Source organism: Arvicanthis niloticus, chromosome 16, assembly GCF_011762505.2.
Source record: "Arvicanthis niloticus isolate mArvNil1 chromosome 16, mArvNil1.pat.X, whole genome shotgun sequence".
Classification (NCBI taxonomy): Eukaryota; Metazoa; Chordata; class Mammalia; order Rodentia; family Muridae; genus Arvicanthis; species Arvicanthis niloticus.
In genome coordinates this window covers 15,410,331-15,433,563 of record NC_047673.1, presented here as the reverse complement: position 1 = coordinate 15,433,563, position 23,233 = coordinate 15,410,331, and the positions used below count along the sequence as shown (strand labels likewise).

At 41.8% G+C, this 23,233-nt stretch overlaps 1 non-coding gene across 1 annotated transcript; it reads left to right on the top strand.

Moving 5' to 3' along the window:
* The first annotated feature begins 3,116 nt into the window (after window positions 1-3,116).
* Window positions 3,117-3,247, top strand: LOC117722144 (small nucleolar RNA SNORA17). The gene has a single exon (XR_004608528.1). It is a non-coding gene; the product is annotated as a small nucleolar RNA SNORA17 (small nucleolar RNA).
* The last annotated feature ends 19,986 nt before the right edge of the window (window positions 3,248-23,233 follow it).

Below are 23,233 nucleotides of genomic sequence, written 5' to 3'. Positions count from 1 at the left end.
TTGTATAGTTCTTTTTGTTTCTACTTGGTTGATTTCAGTCCTGAGTTTGATTATTTCCTGCCATCTACTCCTCTTGGGTGTATTTGCTTCTTTTTGTTCTAGAGCTTTCAGGTGTGTTGTTAAGCTGCTAGTGTATGCTCTCTTCAGTTTCTTTTTGTAGGCACTTAGAGCTATGAGTTTTCTTTTTAGTACTGCTTTCATTGTGTCCCCTAAGTTTTGGTATGATGTGTCTTCTTTTTCATTAAATTGTAAAAAGTCTTTAATTTCTTTCTTTATTTCTTCCCTGACCACTTTATCATTGAGTAGAGTGTTGTTCAGTTTCCACATGAATGTGAGCTTTCCATTGTTTTTGTTGTTATTGAAGACCAACCTTAGTCCATGGTGATCTGATAGGATGCATGGGATTATTTCAGTTGTTTTGTATCTGTTGAGGCCTGTTTTGTGACCAATTATATGGTCTATTTTGGAGAAGGTACCATGAGGTGCTGAGAAAAAAAAAGGTATATTCTTTTGTTTTAGGGTAAAATGTTCTATAGATATCTGTTAAATCCATTTGGTTCATAACTTCTGTTACTTTCACTGTATCTCTGTTTAGTTTCTGTTTCCATGATCTATCCATTGCTGAGAGTGGGGTGTTGAAGTCTCCCACTATTATTGTGTGAGGTGCAATGTGTGCTTTGAGCTTTAGTAGGGTTTCTTTTAGGAAAGTGGGTGCTCTTGCATTTGGTGCATAGATGTTCAGAACTGAGAGTTCATGTTGGTTGACTTTTTCTTTGACGAGTATGAAATGTTCTTCCTTATCCTTTTTGATAGCTTTAAGTTGAAAGTTGATTTTATTCAATATTAGAATGGCTACTCCAGCTTGTTTCTTAGGACCATTTGCTTGAAAAATTGTTTTCCAGCCTTTTACTCTAAGGTAGTGTCTGTCTTTGTCACTGAAGTGGGTTTCCTGTATGCAGCAAAATGCTGTGTTCTGTTTATGTATCCAGTTCGTTAGTCTATGTCTTTTTATTGGGGAATTGAGTCCATTGATGTTAAGAGACGTTAAGAAGAGGAGATTGTTGCTTCTTGTTATTTTTGTTATTAGCGGTGGCACTGTTTGTATGGCTATCTTCTTTTGGATTTGTTGGAAGAGGATTACTTTCTTGCTCTTTCTAGGGTATAAATTCCCTCCTTGTATTGGAGCTTTTCCACTATTATCTTTTGTAGTGCTGGGTTTATGTAAAGATATTGTGTAAATTTGGTTTTGTCGTGGAATATCTTGGTTTCTCCATCTATGGTAATCGAGAGTTTTGCTGGGTATAGTAGCCTGGGCTGGGCATTTGTGTTCTCTTAGGGTCTGTATGACATCTGTCCAGCATCTTCTAGCTTTTACAGTATCTGGTGAGAAGTCTGATGTAATTCTGATAGGTCTGCCTTTATATGTTACTTGACCTTTTTCCCTTACTGCATTTAATATTCTTTCTTTGTTTTGTGCACTTGGTGTTTTGATTATTATGTCACGGGGAGTGTTTCTTTTCTGGTCTAGTCTATTTGGCGTTCTGTAGGCTTCTTGTATGTTTATGGGCATCTTGTTCTTTAGTTTAGGGAAGTTTTCTTCTATAACTTTGTTGAAGATATTTATTGGCCCTTTAAGTTGGGAATCTTCACACTCTTTTATATGTATTATTCTTAGGTTTGGTCTTCTCATTGTGTCCTGGATTTCCTGGATGTTTTGTGTTAAGAGCTTTTTGCATTTTGCATTTTTTTGACAGCTGTGTCAATATTTTTTATGGTATCTTCTGCATCTGAGATTCTTTCTTCTATCTCTTGTATTCTGTTGGTGATGCTTGTGTCTATGATTCCTGATTTCTTTCCTAGGTTTTCTATCTCCAGTGTAGTCTCCCTTTGTGATTTCTTTATTGTTTCTACTTCCATTTTTATGTCCTGGATGGTTTTGTTCAATTCCTTCACCTGTTTGGTTGTGTTTTCTTGTAATTCTTAAAGGGATTTTTGTGTTTCCTCTTTAAGGGCTTCTACCTGTTTGCCTGTGTTCTCCTCAATTTCTTTGAAAGTGTTATTTATGTCCTTCTTAAAGTCCTCTATCATCATCATTAGAAGTGATCTTAAATCTGAATCATGCTTTCCTGGTGATATGGGGAATTCAGGACTTTCTAATGATGCCAAGTACCCTGGGTTGCTGATGCCTATGTTCTTGTGCTTGCCTTTTGCCATCTGGATCTCTTTAGTGCTACCTGCTCTGTTTCTGACTGGAACCTGTCTTTCCTATTATCCTGGTTGTGTCTGAACTGTTTGAGGTGGGTGTTACTGCTGGGGTTAGAGCTGAGGCCCAAGATCTGCTCAGTGCTCAGGCACAGACAGGAAGGAACCAATGCTCCGGGCCAGGAGTGAATTCCTGGGTCCCAGTGGGTCCCAGTTACTCCCTGTTTGGGGCAGGTGTTGCTGTCTCCTTACCTAAGATGCTGCCGGGGTTAGAGCTCCTGAGCACCCCGCTTCCTCTGGGTTTTGTGAGATTGGGGGCAGAGCTGTCGCCCGGGATCTGCTCAGCGCTTGGGCCCAGACCGGAAGGATGGGAATGGATTTTTAAGAGTGTAGGACACAAAACTAGATCAAGCTGAGTTTATCAATATGGACCCACTGAATGGAGAGTCTAAGTTTGATGTGGAAGTTCACAGTTTGAAAAACAATGTGTCAAAGTTTATTTGATTGATTGACTGAAGCATTTCACATAAGATGGTCTATTGAAAAGGAGCTGGAGAAACCTGATATCTCTTGGCCGAGTGCTGATGAGTCAACTTTTAAGGCTCCGTGAAATCAAAATGCTGTAATTGGTATACTGTACAAAACCGACACAAAATGGTGGGAGCCATGACTTCTTTCTAGAGCAGCTGCTGTGCTCTTGGCAGGTGCCAGGATGATGCCACGGGGCTAGATTTGCCTGAAGACAGTCTTCACTTGTTATCACGGACTGTTAAAACATTTGGAGTTCCAATTATGGTCTAGATTTCCTGAAGATGTCTTTCATTTGAAGATTGCAGTCTTTTTCATCTCTACGTAAGACAATTATCCAATTTGCCTGGCTGTTTTCTGTTGAGTCTCTTAATAATGGTTATTCCACTTCACTAGAAGCATTACAGGTGTGACTGCTGTGTCACATGTGTGCCAGCAGGTGGCAGAGAGGAGCGAGATTATGTCTATGCTCAGTGTTCTGACCTATCAACATCTGAATGATTAGTAGCCTGACATTCCCTGAAAAACGTTTGGTGCCAGGGGCTCAGACAGGGAGCTAGCATAAGACAGCCACCAGTCTGGATCTGCACAGGCCCCATACAACCCTCGCATGTGTCCACTCTGGTAGGCCATGAGAGCACCCAACCCAAGATTACCACCAGACTACCACCTTAGGGCTTGGAGAGGGAGCTAACCTGAGACAACCACCAATCGGATGCTGTGCAGGCCTAGGGGATGGAGGGGGCGGGGCAGACCATGTCAGAGATAACCCCTTCCCAGTACCATAATACACAAGTGGGGCGTAGCACTTCTATGACCATTTCTGAGATGGATCCAGACACACAGAGACCCCAGGTGCTGCCACCACCCCACGACCTTGCCACCAATGGCAGGCGGGAGAGCTGACCCCCAGGTCATGAGAGTGGGAGAATTGGCCATCTTCCTCAGCAGCTATAACACTCAGGATAGTAGGTCCTGCACCTCACCTGGGCAACAGGGTAGAGCTAGCCCTGGTAGCAGAGGTTTCTGTTGAGCCAGTGAGAGAGCTGGCAGGCTGACCATCTCAGATACCGCTCAGGCTCCAACATCTACCCCATCAATGAACCGCTAGAGTACATGGAGGGCCGGTCCTACAGATCCAAAACGACAGGATCTCCGTGACACAGGCCAACAACAGGACATCCAAGAGGAGTCCTAGTGAGGTTCCAGTATTGTTAAAGTAGCAGAAGCTAGAGGCCTCGTACCAGACCAATGAGTCATTGCAATGAACATTTGCAAGCAAGGTGTAGACAAAAGGGTAAACTGTGAGACACACTGTAACACAGTGAGATGTTTTTCCTCTGTTGCGGGAGGGGGTTGCAAGGGTGAAGGGTGAGTATGAGGGGAGGGGTAAATGAGTGGGATTTGGGTGCATGATATGAAATTCACAAAGAACTAATTTAAAAGTTTAAAAAGAAGGAGAAGGAGGAAGAGGAAGAAGAAACACACACACAAACCAAAAGGATGTTTGTTCCAAAGATGTTGCCCAATATAGTCTGGAATAGTCTGTTTATTTGTTGACTTGCAAATGTGCGCATGCTGTTAAATACAAGGAGAACCAGGATGAGTACATTTGTGTTGGAGAAGTCATTTGTCAATCATAAAAAACTTGCAAGCCCACTTTACACAGCAGATTCCTGAAGCTGTAATGAAAATCAAAAAGGAAAAGCTCTCTGCTTAGATAGCTTTGTCCGTGGGTGGCCACCGGAATGTGCGGTGCAGATTTAGGGTAGTTTGCTTCTGACCAAGGTACTCACTTCACAGCAGGAGAGGTGCAATAGTTGTTGGGTTACTGATGGAATCCATACGCCTTACAGTGCTCCCCACTATCCTGAAGCAGATGGGCGAATACAATGGTGGAATTTGTTTTTGAAGATACAGTTACAGTTTCAAGTAGGTGGCAGTAGCCTGGAAGGCTGGTGCTGGGTTCTCTAAGGGAAGTATGTGCTTTGAATCAATGCCCAAAATATGATATGATTTTGTTGTGGGGTATCTATCAGAGAAGACTTCTTGGACCTGGATTTAACCCAGCAGAATGTCTTTATTAGCTGGCCAGTGACTACACTGGGTGTTCTGGCCACCACTGTAGCCCTTACTCAGGGTGAGCTTTTAAACACAAATACCATGTCCTGGGTTGACATACTCCAGTTAACAAGAACACTTAGCCAGAAGCAAAGCAACAGAAGCCAAAAGGCAAGATTAGTACATTTAGAGACTTTCCCAGAAGTATGGACTTTGATGAATTAGGTCTTTGTTTTAATTTTGGCAGGTGGTATTGTTTATGTGCTGAGTTTTACGGCCTGGATGACAGTTCCATTATGTTGTTAGTTGTGCTAATATCTGGGGACCTACTAAGGTCTGGGACCCTGATTTTGTGAAGAATCTGTATACATACATACATACATACATACATACATATGTTTGCATATATATACATTAATCAGACATATGTGTTTTCTTTCCTGGGGACCTACTAAGGTTTGGGACCTGGTTACAGTTTCTCACATAGCCAGGATTCGTGGGTCCAGGAACCAAGGGCTGGAAGTGGGAGAATTTCTACTCACTGTCACCCCTAGTGACCCACTGGGGAAAGCATTGTTTCCCATCCTTGAGACCTTAAGTTCTACTGGCCTAGAAATTTTGGTTTCCAACTGAGAATATTCCTACCAGAGACAAAAGAAACATTTTATTGAATTAGAATCTCAGACTTCCCCTGGACACTTCAGGCTTCTGATGTCATTTAGTCAAAAGAAGGATAAAAAAAATAATAACAGTGTTAAGAGGGGCTACTAGATCCAGGCTCCCCCTGCTGCTCCACAATGGGGGTAAGGAAGATGCTGTCTAGAGTGCAGGAGATCCTTTAGGCCATCTGTTGATGTCATCATGTCCTGAGATAAAAGTCAATGGGAGAATACAACAACCCAGGCAGGATGACAAAGGGCCCAGATCCTTCAGGAATCTGTATTGGTCACTCCTCTAGAGAAAGAACCAATGTCTGTTGAAGTACTTGCTAAGGATGGAGGAAATACAGAATGGCTAGCAGTTGACAGTTGACGGTAGTGATAAATACCAGCTAAGGCCACATGACCAATTGCAGAAACAAGAATTATAACATACTTGGTGTTTTTGTCTTATATTGTGAAAAATCTGTATACATACATACATACATACAGATATATATATAATTAAATAGATATATATAATATATATCTAAAATATTATATATATATAAATTAGATATATATAATAAATATATATATTTTTGCATATATGCATCAATCAAACATTTGTGTTTTCCTTCCTATATTTCCTTATCATTTAATACAACATAGATTGAAATCAATACCATTGGTTATTATCACATTTAAATTTTGAGACGCTAAAAGACTACTCATTCCTCAAGGGACACTGCCATCTTTTTTAAAATAAACAACACACTTGTACTTATATATGATAGTTATACTAGACAGAATTATGACCTAGTTATTGATTTCATTTGGAAATTAAGCAAAATGAGTGTGTGTCAAGGAATATACTTGTGATGGCTAATCTTTTGTTAACTCGACTATCTGTAATCAATTAAAACCAAGCAGCTGGGCACAACTGTAAGGACATTTCTTGAATTGGTCATTTAAAGTGGGAAGATCCACCCTAAATCTGGGTGGAGCCATCTGGTGGCAGCCTGTGTCAACGGACATGAAAGAAGCAAACTTTTGCATTCTGCCTGGCTGCCACCACTCTTGCTGGCAAGTTCATCTATCCTGCTGCTGAAGGCAGTCCTCTTCGGATGTTAGAACCTACTTCTTTGGGATTCCAATACTGACTGATGGCTACCCAGACCAGAGCCTATAACCCACTCTAATAAACCACATGTATGTATGTATTCATATGCAGATATTTATTCTATTGGCTTTTATTTTAAAGAACCCTGATTAATACACAACCTTAAAAAAGAAAAGCTACATCACATATATTTTCAACTCTTCCTTTCTTAAAGCAAATGCTAAATGTAGAAGAATATTAATATTTAGCAAATGCAAATGATAGGAACATTGGTGTTTCAGTCAGCTTTCTTTGCTCTTTATCACAGATACTTAAACAATTTCAGAGTGTGTGTGTATGTGTGTGATATCAATTTCAAAGTGTGTGTGTATGTGTGTGCATGTATGTATGTATGTATGTATGTATGTATGTCGGCTCCTTGCCGGCATGTCCAGGCAAAAGGAGAGCAGTTCTGGTCCCACCGGGTCTCTCTGGCCCAAAAAAAACCACACCAGGCCGGGTATTTTGTTGAAGCAGGAACTCAACTTTATTGCTTCAGCTTCTCACTTATATAAACTCAGAGCATAGGGAGGGGGATTTTTGGTGGAGTGAGATGACATAGGAGTCGGGGAAGGGTGACAAAGGGTATGGGGTGACTGACTGGGCCAATGGCAAAGCTTTACATCAGCAACAGCAGGGCAGAGGCAAGGCCAAACAGGTCTTGCTGAGTCACCCCAAAGTCAGAAGTGACTGAGATAGGTCTCAAAACTCAAGCCAGGCTCTGGTTTGTCCACAAGGCCCAAACCAGGGCTGAAATGGGGACCAACATATATATTCATTGTTTCAGAGGTTTAAGCCAATGGTCACTAGTCCCTCTTGTTTTGGAAGCTCTTGTGAGGTAAAACATCTCATAGGCTGAGGAGAACACGCGGTAAAGGAAAGTTCACGATATCATGGTAGTGGATAGCGGAAGAGGAACTGAGGTATTTAAGTATTTTAATGTCCCTTCAAACACATGCTCCCTCCTCCCTCTATACCCCAATCTAAAATGTCCTAACACTTTCCAGTAATTTCACAGGCTAATGACCAAGCTTCAACATATGAGTTGTTTAGCTAATTCCTCTCACTGTAAATAGTTCTTCCTGGAGGACTCTTAAGTCCTGGAGGGAGGCTCTTAAAGGGTACGGTATATAAACAACATAGAAGTTTCAGAAGTTCCTGAAATTTAAAAGATCCATAAAGCTCTCTCACCCCCAAGCTATATAAACAGTAACAACTGCTGGAGAGTGAATGATTCAGATACAGCTCTTGTGAGGAGTCATTTTCCATTCAGGGTGTAGCTACGTCTGGGTCATCCATGTTCCGACAAATAACCTGTGATGGTTAGTTTTATCAACTTGACATAAACTGTAATCACCTGAGAAGAGAGTCTCAATGAGAGACAGTCTAGAGTGTTATGGTATATAGGCATATCTGTGGGAGATGGTCTTGATTGCTCTAGTTAATGTAGGAAGACTCAGCCTGAAAGTGCTATTACCATTCTCTGGTCTGGGACTCTGGACTGCATAAGAGTAAAGAAAGCTAGCTAAGTATTAATAATAATAATTATTATTATTATTAATAAATGCACATGTGCATTTATTCTCTCTATATAACTGCGACTTGGTCTAGCTGCTCACACTCCTACCTTGAATTCCCTGCAGTGATGAACTGTAACCTGGACTTGTAAGATAAATTCTTTCTCCCATAAGTTATTTTTTTGTCAAAATATTTTACCAAAGCAATATCAGCTAAACTAGAACATAGGGTCATGCTCCTGTAAGCTTACTGTGAATAAACTCATTAGTACACAAAACTAGACTTTGTTGAAATCCTTAGCAGAGTCTGTCACCAGGATCCTGTCTGGAATGAATAAGCCATTCCCAGACAGGAGCCCAGCAAAATTCACACAGCATGAGTCTTTTGAGTTAAGGTATAAATTATACATACACTCTGAATTTTTTATGCTTAAGATATTTCACAATAGTTTTTAATTTTAGGGAAACTAGGTTTGCTGCTCATGAAACAACTTGAAAAACACAAAAATAGAACCAGCCACTTCAAACAGAAATGAACATTCAGCCTCTGGGTGATCGTGAGTCAGGCTGCTTGGGTGGCAGGTGACCTAAAGACCCATCTTGGTTTCTATTCTTGGCATCCTGTCCCCTGAGGTATCCCCTGTGCTAAATACAGTGCCCTATGGCTGTCATCTGAATATACATCTGAATGTATCCTGTCACAGTTCAGGATACAACTACGTGTTGACACTTAGTCCTCATTATGAGAGTATAGGAGGTAGAGACTTTAGAAAATGATTAAGTCCAGAGAATTGGAACCTTCATAAATGGGATTAATTTACATAACAGAGAGACCCTGGAGTAGCCCTTGGCTTCTTCTACATAAGAATGACCATCCATGCCCAGGAAGTGACACCACCACAGACACCAATTCTGCTAGCGCTTGGTCTTGGACTTTCCAGCCTCTAGAACTGTACAAACAAGACATCTTGTTTATAAGCTACTGGTTTGTGGTATTTTGTTATTGCCACTCAGAAACACTAAAGCATATACACTTAGTAAGGTCTCTATAAACACGTGGAGAATAAATTACTCCATCTTCTACTACGTGGATACTTATTAGAGTCACCTGGAAAAATTTAAAATAGAACTTGTCCTGACTCCATCCCCAAGGGGAAAACCCTTAATCTACTGAGGACCCAAAGAAAAGTCTTACCTGAATTTTCTGATTGGCTCAAATATATGGCTGTATGTAAAAATCTAATAGGAAGCCTTAGGGGTAAAGTGATGATTCCATGATTCAAAGCAAACACTGACTTTGCAATGAACCTGAGTTTGGTTCCTAGAACCCACACTGAGGAGCTCACATCCACCTGTAACTCCAGTTCCAGGGGACCCACTGCCCCAAGTCCTTTAGCCTTTGTGGACACACACTCATACACACACACACACACACACACACACACACACACACACAAACACACAGGTGCGCGCACGCACTTAAAAATAAGATAACTCTTTATTAAAAAGAAGTCTCAAAGCACATAAGCATTTCCTGCCTGTCCAAGATCCACTAGTAGCCAGCCTCAGCCTTGGCTTCATCTCTCCTTTCCCCACTGGCCCCTCCTGATGTGGAAAAGTGCTTAGTGAAGAATTTGCCATATCTCAGGCACTGAGGCCAAACTGGGGAGAGGTTTGTTTTTATGGGATCCACACTTGACAGATTAAAATCTGAAGCTGGAAACTGTTTACAACCGTCCTACTGTTCTCCGGGAGCAGCTCTCATTTGCTGAAAGAGCTCTGCTCCCTTTTAGAGGCCACAAGGAGGCCACATCAGCACTGTTACACTAAACAGAGGCATTCCAGGACCCAGGAAGAGGCACATACAGGACCAACTGCTCATTTTCATTTAAACTGTTTCCAAATAATGTCATTAGGTCCAGAGTTCCATTTATCTGGAGCATGTAGACTTCTCTAATATATAAACCATCTCCAAACTCAACTGTCTTTCAGCAAAAGCTATTTCCTGTTACAGATGTTGCCTCAACCACACTCCCTCACAGACTAGAAACCTTCTGCACTATTGCAGCAAACAGGGTCCTGCAAGTGTCTGGGAGACTGAGGCATGTCATCTGGACTGGGGCACTCATGTAATCTTGACCAACATTGCCCTCAGCTGGGTATTGTTAGGTGTGTGGCGTCTTGATCCTGCCCCACACCTATAGTAGTAGAATCTGCATTTTTCCACAACCCTGTGCACATTTAAACGAAACAAAACAAGCAATCAAAGATAACTCACTGGCCTCAATGTGCACCGGAATCTCCTGAAGAGTTTTTAAAGAAAAAAAAAAAAAAACAAAAAACAAAATTAATAATGCCGGAGTTGTGCATCATCCAGCGGTAGAGTTGGCCTTCATCCCAAACTTCAGACAGAAAAGCAAGAATGCCTAAGATGTGTCCCGGGTCTTCAGGCTACCTGCCACCCACCCACTGTACTTTACTGGCTGTACTGCACAAGACATGGCCTAATAAGATCTTTACAGTGTGAAACAGAACATGAAATTCCTTATCTGGACCTGACCCCTCTTTCTGTACTGAACACACTGATCCCCAGAAGCCTACATAAATGCAGAATGGACCAGTTAGTTCAACTGTAATTCTAGCCTCTGGAGCAAGGTAATAAGACTAACCATATTAATGAACTCTGGATTTAAATGAGAGTACTTGTCTCGGTGAACACTGTGGAAGAGTGATTGGGGATGATTCCCACATAAACCTCCAGCCTCCACGCACACATACTCCAGCCCATATCCGTGTGGACCCAAACATACCTCTCTCTCTCTCTCTCTCTCTCTCTCTCTCTCTCTCTCTCTCTCTCTCTCTCTCTCACACACACACACACACACACACACACACAGTAGAAAGGAGAAAAAAGAATATAAAGAACATAACACTAACAATGATGTTACATGGAGAGTGAAGGAAGCCTTGCGTAAATAAAGTCCTGAGGGAAACAAATGCGTGCAGTTGACTCGGCATAGCCCCGTCAAGGACTCTGATACCTCAGCCTCGTGGGAATGACAAAGTCTTCCCCAGAGGTCCAAGAGTGAATACCGACAGTGTTTGCAGAATATATCCATGGTATATTTCTACCCTGAGATATTATTTTGGACTAAATATCCTACAAATATTAGCTCTACCTGCCACCTTAATCCAACTGTACACCACAAATCCTGCCTTCTTTACTCAGCTGTAAGTAATATCCCCACTTCCCTGTTCAACTGTATGAAATAAACACACTGTGCTTCCAGGTCCTGTGGCCCCTCCATCAAAGAGCTCAAGCCACCTGCTCCTAGCTTCTCTGTGTGTTCATGTGCCTCCCTTCTCAGTCAGTTCATGCAGGTCATGGCAATTTTAACAGATTTTAGCAATGTTTGATACCTGCCCAGGACCCCCAAGGAGAGGACGATACCCTCCTTGTCTTTCTCAGAGCCATCATATGGAACTTCCTGGGGAAACCTGAGAAGCTAAATGCCAACTAGTGGCAGGACCTTTGCAGTCAGAAGGGTACTGCCATGTGAGAAGTGGGCACTAAATTATGAGGTCAGAACCTGAATGTAGAACCTGCCATGAAGGTCGGCCGGGAAACTCTAAACCAGACTTTGATACAGTAATCTATCTATCTATCTATCTATCTATCTATCTATCTATCTATCTACCTATCTATCATCTCTCTGCTTCTTGATCCTGGCTGAATATGTTTCTTCCTTCTCCTACTGTCATGCCTGTTGCCTGCTGCCATGCCACCATTATGGACTTATTCCTCTAAAACCATAGGCCAAAATAAATTCTTCCTTCTATAAGTTGCCTTGGTGTCTTATCACAGCAACAGAGAAGTAACCAATACAGCTAGGTTTTAAGCAAAGCTGCAAGCTTAGTTAAGCATGGGCCAGAAAATGCAGTTCAGAGCAACCAGTTGACCTGTAGCTTTGAAAGGCTTGCCCGGCATCTCAGCCCTCCCCTTCCTTCATTCACAGTCACCCCTTTCCTACAATGTCTTAGCCCCAGTTCATTGTTATTATTACTCTATTCTAACAATAAACCTAGCAACTGACAAAAAGGATTCACGTTTCTCAATGTACATTGACAACCATCCTCAATCGCTTGTCCCATTCATAGAAAGAACAGACAAACATGAGCTTTGTAAGTGGAAAATCTGTGGCTCAAACCACGAGGCCAAGTGGCCAGTGTTACAAACCTGGAAACTCAGTTAAGTCCATTGTCTTAGTTAGGGTTTCCATTGCTGTGAACAGACACCATGACCAAGGCAACTCTTATAAGAACAACGTTTAATTAGGGCTGGTTTACTGGTTCTGAGATTCAGTCCAGTATCATCATGGCAGGAAGCATGGCATGGCTCAGGAGACACTGAGAGTTCTGCATCTTGTTGGAAGGCAAACAGAAGACTGGCTTCCAGGCAGCTAGGACAAGGGTCTAAAAGCCCATGCCCCCTTCCTCCAACAAGGCCACACCTACCTCAACAAGTCCACACCTCCTAGTAGTACCACTCCCTGGCCCAAGCTTATGCAAACCACCAGATCCATCAATCTAGGTGTCTGGCCAGCTTAGGCTCCCAGAGGCATTCTTCCAGAGTCATACCTGACCTCTGACTTCTGACCTCAAGGAATCAGCAACAACATCTCTTATCTGTCTATGAAGTACTCTTCCAACCAGTCTTCCTCAACCCATGCTGGACATGGGGACATAATCATCGTGTGTCAAACATAACAAGATTCCTTTGCTCATTTCCTTCCCAGTACCAACATTATTCTTGGGGGTCAGGGATTGAAATATTTTCCATAGAAACACAGAAGCTCAAACAGGCAGAAATCTTGGAGATAACCTAATCCCAATGTTTTCCGAGTGTTACTTCCAGTACAGTATGCTTGAAGGCTTGATAAATGTCAGAATCTCAAGAAGCACCTCTGTGGAGAAACAGATTCCCACAGGCCAATGAGACTTAACCAGTATGTCACAGCTAGACAGTGCTTGCTGCCGTTTGGGTCTGGAACACTTCCCAAAGGCCTGTGTATTAGTATTGGTCCCCTGCTTGTGGTTCTTGAAAGGAGGTGGATGTGGTAAAAGGTAGGGCCTGATGGCACATCATCAGGTCACTTGGCGTATGCCCGAAAAAGGGGATACTAGGATACCAGTCTCTTCATCCCTCTTTTATTCCTGGCCATGAGGTGAGTGGTTTCCTGCAATATGTATCCCTACCATAATGTGCCCTCTCTCCACAGACCACCAAATCTTTCATGCCAACCTATCCTGACCTGAAATCTCTAAAAGTGTCAGCCAAGGTAAGTGTCTCTTCTTTCTAAGTTGAGTAGCAGCTTCCTGTGGCCAGATGATAGTGACTTACAGGTGTGAAATAGTCCTGAATTGGTCAGGGGGAGGCCAAACATTCCAGAGAAAGGAAAAATTTTTGAGTTCTGTAAGCACATCTCGTGGTGGGTTCCAAGAGTGCCTTGTGTCACAAACCGACCTAAATAAATATGCGTACAACCTCACAGTCCTGGCGACTAGAAGTCCAAGGCCATCATGATAGGCAGGTTAGCCTCTGGGACTGACCACCAAGGTCCCCATGATCAGACAAAAGGAGCAACATACAGTGGCAGTCACTCCAGCTGAGCTGTAGACAGTGGTTTCTCTCTGATGTTTTATTGAACAAAATATCCTCCCATGTTGCATGTGTCTTATGAAGGCAGGATGCTGGATGTCAAAGGTTAAATGGTCTGGAAATCATAGTACATTTATTAGCAAAATAAACCCAGAAATAATATGTGAGTGAAGGCCAGTGTGTTTTCATTGTCTCAAATTTCTAGAAAAACGATTAAATTGACAAGCCAAGCAGTCTTCGCACCAATCAAAAACCGTTTTCCTTTATGGGGGTCTAAAGATGGCCGCCAACACAAACTTCTGCTTTTCACCTTCTGAACAGCTTAGGACACCACTGTCACCTCTGACCCAGGAATAAGTTTTTACAAGTTTTGGAGTCTCTTCACACAAAATTAATAATGGATTTTTCAAATCCTTCCCAAATCCCTCCTTGTTGCTCTCAATCACTTCCAAAATATTCCTTGGTACATACAAAAGTTACCATGTTTTGTGTGATGCCAGGGAAATTAGTCTAAGTCATTGGGCCTCTGGAAGAAAGGAAGAAAGGAAGGAAGGAAGGGAGGAAGGAAGGAAGGAAGGAAGGAAGGAAGGAAGAGAGAGAGAGAAATAGGAGAAGAAGAAGAGGAGGAGGAAGAGGAGGAGGAGGAGGAGAGAGGGAGGAAATGGGGAAGGAAGGAAGAAAAGAGGGGTTGGAGAGATGGCTCAGCAGTTAATTGCACTCACTGCTCTCCCAAAAATCATGAGTTCAATTCCCAACAACTACACAGTGGCTCACAACCATCTGTAATGGAATCTGATGCCCTATGCTGGTGTGTCTTCAGACATATACATAAAATAAATTTAAAAAATAATTCTTTAAAAAACATATTTAAGCTTTAGTTGGCTGACAGAAAAGAAGGGAAGGGGAAACAGCAGGAAGTGAGTCAGCTTGGCCTTATTTATATATGCATTGCTGCTGCAGATGGGACTGGATAACTTGCAGAAGCATACAGAGGTGGGCTTACGTCTTTTTTTTGCAGTATGACCTTCGTAATTAACAGCATAGTAATATCTCTGACCCCTGGTTTGGTTTGGTTTTGTTTCTTATGTGCAAAGGGAAATCAGGAGAGACAGCCTCTATCTTGTATGGGATTGTTTTAGCAAAGCAGCTGGGGACTGTTAATTGATAAGAAAGCATTTCAAAGAAGACCCATCTGTTTTTAATTAGATTCCATGTGGGCCATCATTATAAATTCTCTAGATGATACATGCTAGGAGATACTGGAAAATGCATACTGAAGCCATGTGGTAACAGACAAAGGACAGATCCATTTAAGTAGAGTTGAGCCAGTGGCTGGTGGAAACCCGACATTTGAAAGACTGAACAAGAAGTTAAAGGTTACTGGGAACCAGAAAAGGAAGTGTATTTTCACTGGAAACTAGTTGCTAGTGGGAACATTACAGGAAACAGAGATTCCTAATATGTGACAGATTTTGAAAAGGGAAATAGGAAAATGGACATCAAGAGTGAAGTACAAAAAGTGGTCAGGACTCAGCCACGGGGTTTAGAGAGGGAAGAAGAGGACAGAATCTAAAGCACGTAAGTCTCACCTTTTTTTTTTTTTTTTTTTTTTTTCACGACAGTGTTCTGGAAAGCACGGTTCCTCATATATGGTGGTGGACTTTTATTGACACATCATCACCCCAAGTACATATTCTACACCTGGACATATTGTTGCTTTTATACATCCTTCTGGATTCCAGAAATATCTAAGGACATGATTCCACCATTTTGACATCTGCAGAATAGTTCTGCAAACCTAAAAACCCTTTGCACCGTTATCTTTCCTCCCACTAACACTGTTGCTGTCTTCATAGTCTTGTCTTGTGAGAAGGTCGCAGAGTTGGGACCATTCAGTGTATGGTGCCTTCCGAGCAGCTTCTCCCACTTACCTGTAGGCATTCAACATCCTTCTACATCTTGCCATGGATAGATAGCCATTTCTTTTTGTGATAAGTCTAACGGAGACACATTGTTTTATTAGTTTCTATTTCACTTAAAGAAGGACTGGGTCTAAGCCTTGTATTCCTAAATGTGTTATACAGGCACACTGCCTATGAGAATAACAATATTCATCTCACTTTTATATCAGTAAGAAGCTCGTACCAATGAAAACCTTAAATTTGAAATCAAAGTAAATTTTGTACAATTTAAGAAATTATAACTTCATCTTGATAATAATTATACAGATTTCTACCAATAAGTTATGGCTGTGAAATAAATCATAGCTAATTCTCCCTGTTCCAACAAAACCACTACTTTTCCCTAGAAAGACAGCCCAATATTAACCACCTTAGTGCCCAAGCCCAGGGAATAGGGGTGCTAACTCTTCATTAACTTCTTCAAGCTGATTACGGGCGTTGAGATATTAGAAAAGGGGTGGGGGAGGGAAGAGTAAATTGATAAGCCTCTGATGCCGTCTCTTCACTCTATCCAGATGGAATTCCAGGACATCAGAGGTTTGAGCAGGTCTGCTTAGCTTGCTTGATGAGTAGATACACCAAGGCTGTATATTCTGCAATATACAATTCTCACAACAAATTTTAGTATCAAGATAATTTTTTAGAGGGCTGATATTTTATTAAAGATGTTGGTTCTAACAACTTTTCTTTATTTCCCCTTTTTATTGGATATAATATTTACATTTCGTATTTTATCCCCTTACCCCATTCCCCCCACCACCCAGGAAAACCCCTTATCCCATCCTCCCTCCTCCTGCTTCTATGAAAGTGTGCTTACACCTACCCCCACTCCCACCTCCTCACCCTCAGATTTCCCCCCACTCAGTGTTCAGCCTTCATAGGACCAAAGATCTCCTCTCCCACCTATGTCCAACAAGGCCATCCTCCCCTACATATACAGCTGGAGTCATGGGTCCCTCCCTATGTGCTCCTAGGCTGGTGGTTTAGACCCTGGGGAGCTCTGGTTGGTTGGTATTATTGCTCTCTTCATGGGGCCACCAACCCTTTCAGCTCCTTCAGTCTTCTCTCTAACTTCTCCATTGGGAACTCTTGATCAGATCAATGGTTAGCTGTGAGTATCTGCCTCTGGGTATGTCAGACTCTGGGGGACCTCTGAGGAGACAGCCATATTGGGCTGCTGTCAGCATGCACTTCCTGTCATCCATATCAGCGTCTATTTTTGGTGACTGCGCATGGGATGAATACCCAGGTGGAGTGGTTTCCATACAACCTCTCCTTCAGTTTCTGTCCCACACTTTTTCTCCATATTTGCTCCCTTGGGTATTTTGTTACTCCTTCTAAGTAAGACATAGACATCCACACTTGTTCTTCCTTCTTCACGAGCTTCATGTGGTCTGTTAGTTGAATCTTTGTTGTTTCAAGCTTTTGGGCTAATGTCCACTTATCAGTGAGTAAATACCATGTGTGTTCTTTTGTGATTGGGTTACCTCACTCAGGATGATATTTTCTAGTTCCATCCATTTACCTAAGAATTTCTAGAATTCATTATTTTTAATAGCTGAGTAATATTCCATTGTGTAAATGTACCACATTTTTTTGTATCCTCTGTTGAAGGACATCTGGGTTCTTTCCAGCTTCTGGCTATTATAAATAAGGCTGCTATGAACATAGTGGAGCATATGTCCTTGTTATATGTTGCAGCATTTTCTGGGTATATGCCCAGGAGTGGTATAGCTGGGTCCTCAGGTAGTACTATGCCCAATTTTCTGAGGAACTGCCAGACTGACTTCCAGAGTGGTCGTACCAGCTTGCAACCCCACCAACAATGGAGGAGTGTTCCTCTTTCTCCATATCCTTGCCAGTATCTACTATCACCTGAGTTTTTGATCTTAGCCATCCTGACTGGTGTGAGGTGGTATCTCAGGGTTGTTTTGATTTGCATTTTCCTGATGACTAAGGATGTTGAACATTTCTTAAGGTGCTTCTCCGCCATTCGAGTTTCCTCAGTTGAGAATTCTTTGTTTAGCTCTGTACCCCATTTTTAATGGGGTTATTTTGTTGTCTGGTGTCTAATTTCTTGAGTTCTTTGTATATATTGGATATTAGCCCTCTATTGGATGTAGGATTGGTAATGATCTTTTCCCAATCTGTTGGTTGCTGTTTTGTCTTATTGACAGTGTCCTTTGCCTTACGGAAACTTTGCAATTTGATGAAGTCCCATTTGTCGATTCTTGATCTTAGAGCATAGGCCATTCGAGGGCCTTCCCCACCTTTTCTTCTATTAGTTTCAGTGTTGGACTCGAGCTTTGTACAAGGAGATAAGAATGGATTGATTTGCATTCTTCTACATGTTGTCCTCCAGTTGAACCAGAACCATTTGTTGAAAATGCTGTCCTTTTTCCACTGGATGGTTTTAGCTCCTTTGTCAAAGATCCAGTGACCATAGGTGTGTGGGTTCATTTCTGGATCTTCAATTCAATTCTATTGATCTTCCTGCCTGTCTCTGTACCAATACCATGCAGTTTTTATCACTACTGCTCTGTAGTACAGTTTTGAGGTCAGGGATGGTGATTCCCCCAGAATGTTCGTTAGAGTTTCCACATGGCCATGGTAACTCTTATAAAGGAAAGCATTTAATTGGGCTGGCTTATAGTTATCATTATAGCAGGAAGCATGGCAACACACAGGCAGATGTGGTGCTGGAGAGGAAGCTAAGAGTTCTACATCCAGAACAGCAGGCAGCAAGAAGAGAGCAAAACACTGGGCCTGACTTGAATATCTGAAACCTCAAAGAATAGTGCTACTCCCTGTGAGCCTAGAGGGGCCATTTTCATTCAAACCACCACAAGATAAAAAGAACCCAGCAGACACAAGAAATAGCTCTTTGAAAAGGTAAACAAGATTGGCATAACCTTAGCCCAACTTGCCAAAAGGAAGAGAAGATCAATTGAAAATATCAAAGATAGACAGGGAAACCTTACAACATTCACCAGAGACATTCAAGACACTATAAGGGCACATTTTTAAAAACACCTTTACCCTAGAAGAAAGGATATAATCAAAATATACTGTATATAAAAAGGTTTTTTTTTTAAACCCACAATATTCCATTAGGTTAGAGGACCTAAAATAAATGGCTGAATTTTAAATTCATTGGAACCACCAAAGGTAAACCGCCAAGAAAGACAACTTTAACAAACCCACAACAAGTAAAGAGATTGAAACAGTAATAAAAAACCTTCTGACTTTAAAAAGTTCAGGTCCAGATTTATCCACAGCAGAACCCCAGCAGACATTCAAGGGAGAACTGCAACCAGTACTTCTTCAATTATTAAAAAATAAAATAAAATAGAAGAGGAAGGAGAACTACAAACTCTTTATATGGCATTCTAATACCCAATCCAGGTAAAGATACTCCAGAAACAAAACCTACAGACCAGTGTCCTGATGAACACAGATGCAAAAAGTCTCAATGAAACACGTGTAGACTGAATACAGGCATGCATCCAAAAGGTCATCCACCACAATCGATTTGAAGATTCATAAATGTTTCAACAGATGCATCAATACATATACATCAGTAAGCACAATCAATTTTATAAGGGATCTTAAAGACAGAAACTATGTGGTCATCTCAACAGATGCAGAAAAGGCCTTTGACAAAATCCAACATGCCTTCGTTGATAAAAAGTCCGAGAGATAATAGGTCTGGAGGGAACATAACCTAATAAAATAAAGGCTCTGTATGACAAACCTACAGCCAACATCATTATCCTAAGTGGAGGAAAACTTAATGCAGTCCTATTAAATCAGGAGGAAAGCATGGTAGTCCACCCTGCCCACCCCTTTCCAATGGTCCTTGAAGCCTTAGCTAGGGCAGTAAAAACCAGAGAAGAAAATTAAAGGCATGAAAATAGGAAAAGAAGTCACATTATCCCTTTTTTGTAATGACATGAGATAGATAGATAGATAGATAGATAGATAGATAGATAGATAGATTTGGGGAGATCCCAAAAATTAAGTAAGAAAACTTAAAAAAAAAAAAATCCCCTTTCAGCCAAGTGTCAGGTTACAACATCCATTTTCTTACTGTTTTTAAGATCTTTATACATTTTAGATAACATCTTCATCAGATGAATATTTTGTAATTATTCCCCCTTGGGCTGCAGCTTTCTTATTTTTTGCTCATGCTTTTAAAATAAACAACTTCTGGTTAGAATAAATGAGACTGACCTTATCAGAAATCTATCACTTCAAGGGCACAATGGGTGAGCAAAGGAGAGGACAGTAGTGCATTGTCCAGTCAACCTATGTAGTCAGGTTCTGATCCACACGCCCACAATGCAGATAAACACATATAGTGATGTCTCAGGGGAGTGTTTGAAAATGTCAGCACCACTTGCCACTGCTTACCATCCTTCTTTCTGTCCTCTGTATGGTTCATCTGAAGCATCTTCAGGTTTGAAGGACACCTCTTCCAGGAAGCCATGATTTTATGTACTCCGCCATACTAATCAGAGACTCTCTTGTGAATCCTGGTGTCTGAGTACCAACCTTAGCCTACACTGGGGCATACATTCTATGGAGCAGAAATGGCCAGTCTTGATTCTTGCTGTATTCCAAAGTCTAGCATGGCATCTGGTATGTGACCAACTCTCACCAAACGTTAACTGCATGAGTGTGTGAAGCAAGATAATGCAGATCCCATTCTAAGATACTGCTAACTAGGCAATCCTAAGAAAGCACCACAAATTGAATAACTTAAACCACAGAAGCTATGGCGTCATGGTTCTGGAGGTTCTAAGTCTGAATTCAAAGTGTCAGCAGGACCAGGCCCCCTCTGAAGTATCTAGAAAGGGCCTCTCTTCCAGTTTCAGTTTCCACTGAAACTGAACTTTGGGTGTGGGGGTGGGGTGGAGAGAGACAACATCTTACTATGTGTTGTTCTCTGGCTGTTCTGAAACTCCCAGAAAGCTACTTGCCTCTGCCCCCTGGGAGCTAGGATTATAGGTGTGCACAGTTATGCCCAGCCCTGACCCTATTTCAACTGGATAATCCCTGTAAAGGCTCAGTAAAATTCTGGAATTGTGATTACAATTTTTTATGCAAAGGAGGAAAGTCACAACTGGACCAATGATTTAAGGGGAGTGAAAGATACATTTCCATATTCCTTTGAAGGATAAAAACCCCAAACATCCCTGTAGGCCTGCCTCCTAAATGATCTACAACCTCTCAGCAGTGCCAAGCTGGAATCTGAGTCTTTGCCACATGAGGTTTTGTGAGGTGTTTCAGATCCAAACAGTAGCACCAACATAGGCTCAGGTATGAGGTAATGAATGCCAAAAATGGATGGTAGCAGTAAAAATAAAGAAGAGAGTCCCTGGATGTTTGGAAGGAAGGCAGGTGGGTATATGACTAACGATGGTGACTTCCAAGTGGCAGGGTTACTTATTCATGGCCTCTCAGAGGCACCATGTGCCTTCAACCATCTCTGTCCCCCACCCCAGGAGACTCTCTGGTGCTGTCCACTGGCCCAAACTCTTCCTTTCCACACTTCTCCATGGGAAGAAAATGCATCTATGTCCTGATGAACTCTTGCAGGCCCTCCAGGCACCTAGAAGCAACAGGATCAGTGCAGGCTGCTTCATAAATGTAAACATGCCCTGAGTGACAAATGTGTGTGCACTTCATCAACTGTGACTTCCTGGTGCAGCATAAAGTGGAATAGAAGGCAGAGCCAACTGCTGCAATGGGGCATTTTTCACAGCTAAACAATGACTTGTTCTTAAACCTCTAATACTCAATGACCCCCAACTACCAGCAATTTAAATGATGGGAGTGGAAACCCATTTCCATTAAACTCCACTAGGAGGGCTGGAGAGATGGCTCTGAGGTTAAGAGCACTGACTGCTCTTTCAGAGGTCCTGAGTTCAATTCCCAGCAACCACATGGTGGCTCACAACCATCTGTAATAGAATTCAATGCCCTCTTCTGGTGTGTCTGAAGAGTGACAGTGTACTTACATACATAAAATAAATAAATAAATATTTAAAAATCACACTAGGATCCAACTAGATCCAATTAGATGGAGTTGAATTCATGCATCATAGAAATATAGCACACATGTGCAATGTGGCCTTACATTGTCTATGGCTTGGCATGTGTTGTTAAGAGATAGGAATCTCCAAGTACTCTTCTGCCAGTCACTTCTGATATGACAGATCCCCGATCTTAACCTCAGAATAAAAGGAAAAAAATCCTTGCCAGTGGTGCCATTCAGTTTTCTCTTCTTCACTCTCATCATACAAAAAAAAAAAAAAAGACAAAACTGCAACAAGGGCAGCTCTTTGATGGGCATGTTGTGCAGTATAACCGTGAGGCATCCCGGGAGTCTGTTTCCTGAAACTGGGACATACTGTGTTCAGGGTGGTGGAATTTAAATGGGCAGAAACAGAGGCTCTCAACTCAGACATTCGAATGATGTTATCTGAAAAGGCAGTGAAGGCAGGCAGGCTGCTAAAATAGATGCTGACTTGAAATTACCAGCGAATGCATAAAAACAAAAAGGCAGTGACTCTTGGAGTCTTGCCCAACGTGCACACTAGAAATACCACCAATAAAAACTGGAAAATGGATCTTCTTGGCCCACATGGTTCTGTTGTGACTCTTAGGAGGAAACAAGCAAAAGCAATGTCAGATGAAACAGAAGGTAGCTTTAGATAACAGTATAAACCCAACCAAGGATGGCGGTCTAAAGCATCCTTAGAATAAAGACATCTTTCAGCTTGACTTAAACTGTCATGAAAAATATGAGAGGAAGGAATTGAACATTAATAAGACAAAATGTGGGGGAATGAGGGAGAGGGTAGCAGGAGAGAAGGAAAACAACTTGCAGAGTAGGAAGCTAAAAAAAAAAATGCTGAAAATAACCAACAGGCAGACAGCAGAACTTGAGGCTGTGATATAGAAAAGCTAGCTTCGTTCTGATATGAAAACTTTTAGTTTCAGATGAAGGGGCTAAAATAATTCTACAGTAATATTCTGGGCAGGTAATGCTCCCATTGGGGGTAACTAGGTCAATACAGCAAACAGTTGTGAAACTCATATGAAAAGATTGAAGCTTTGAGATCATGAAACCTCCATTCACCTTGAAGCAGAGACAATGTAGATAGGTTAGCTCAATTCTACAACCATTTCTCTCCCCTGCTAAAGAGCCTTCATACTGCAATCCCCACTCATCTTAGAGACCCACACTCAACCCACTTCAGGAATACTCATCATCCCTGTTCACAGAGTCTCTCCATATGTTAGCCCTCCCTGCTTCTCCCAAGCTTACATACCTGTCCTAATGTCCCATCTCCCCTCCTAGTCACATGAGCTTGGCTGTCATACATGTGCTTGCCTTTGGCCTATCCTTTCAACACCAGCTCTCAGGACTACTAAAAAAAAGGAATTCATTCTTCATTTTCAAACTTTTCATGGGAAGATCAGGTACAAAACAATGT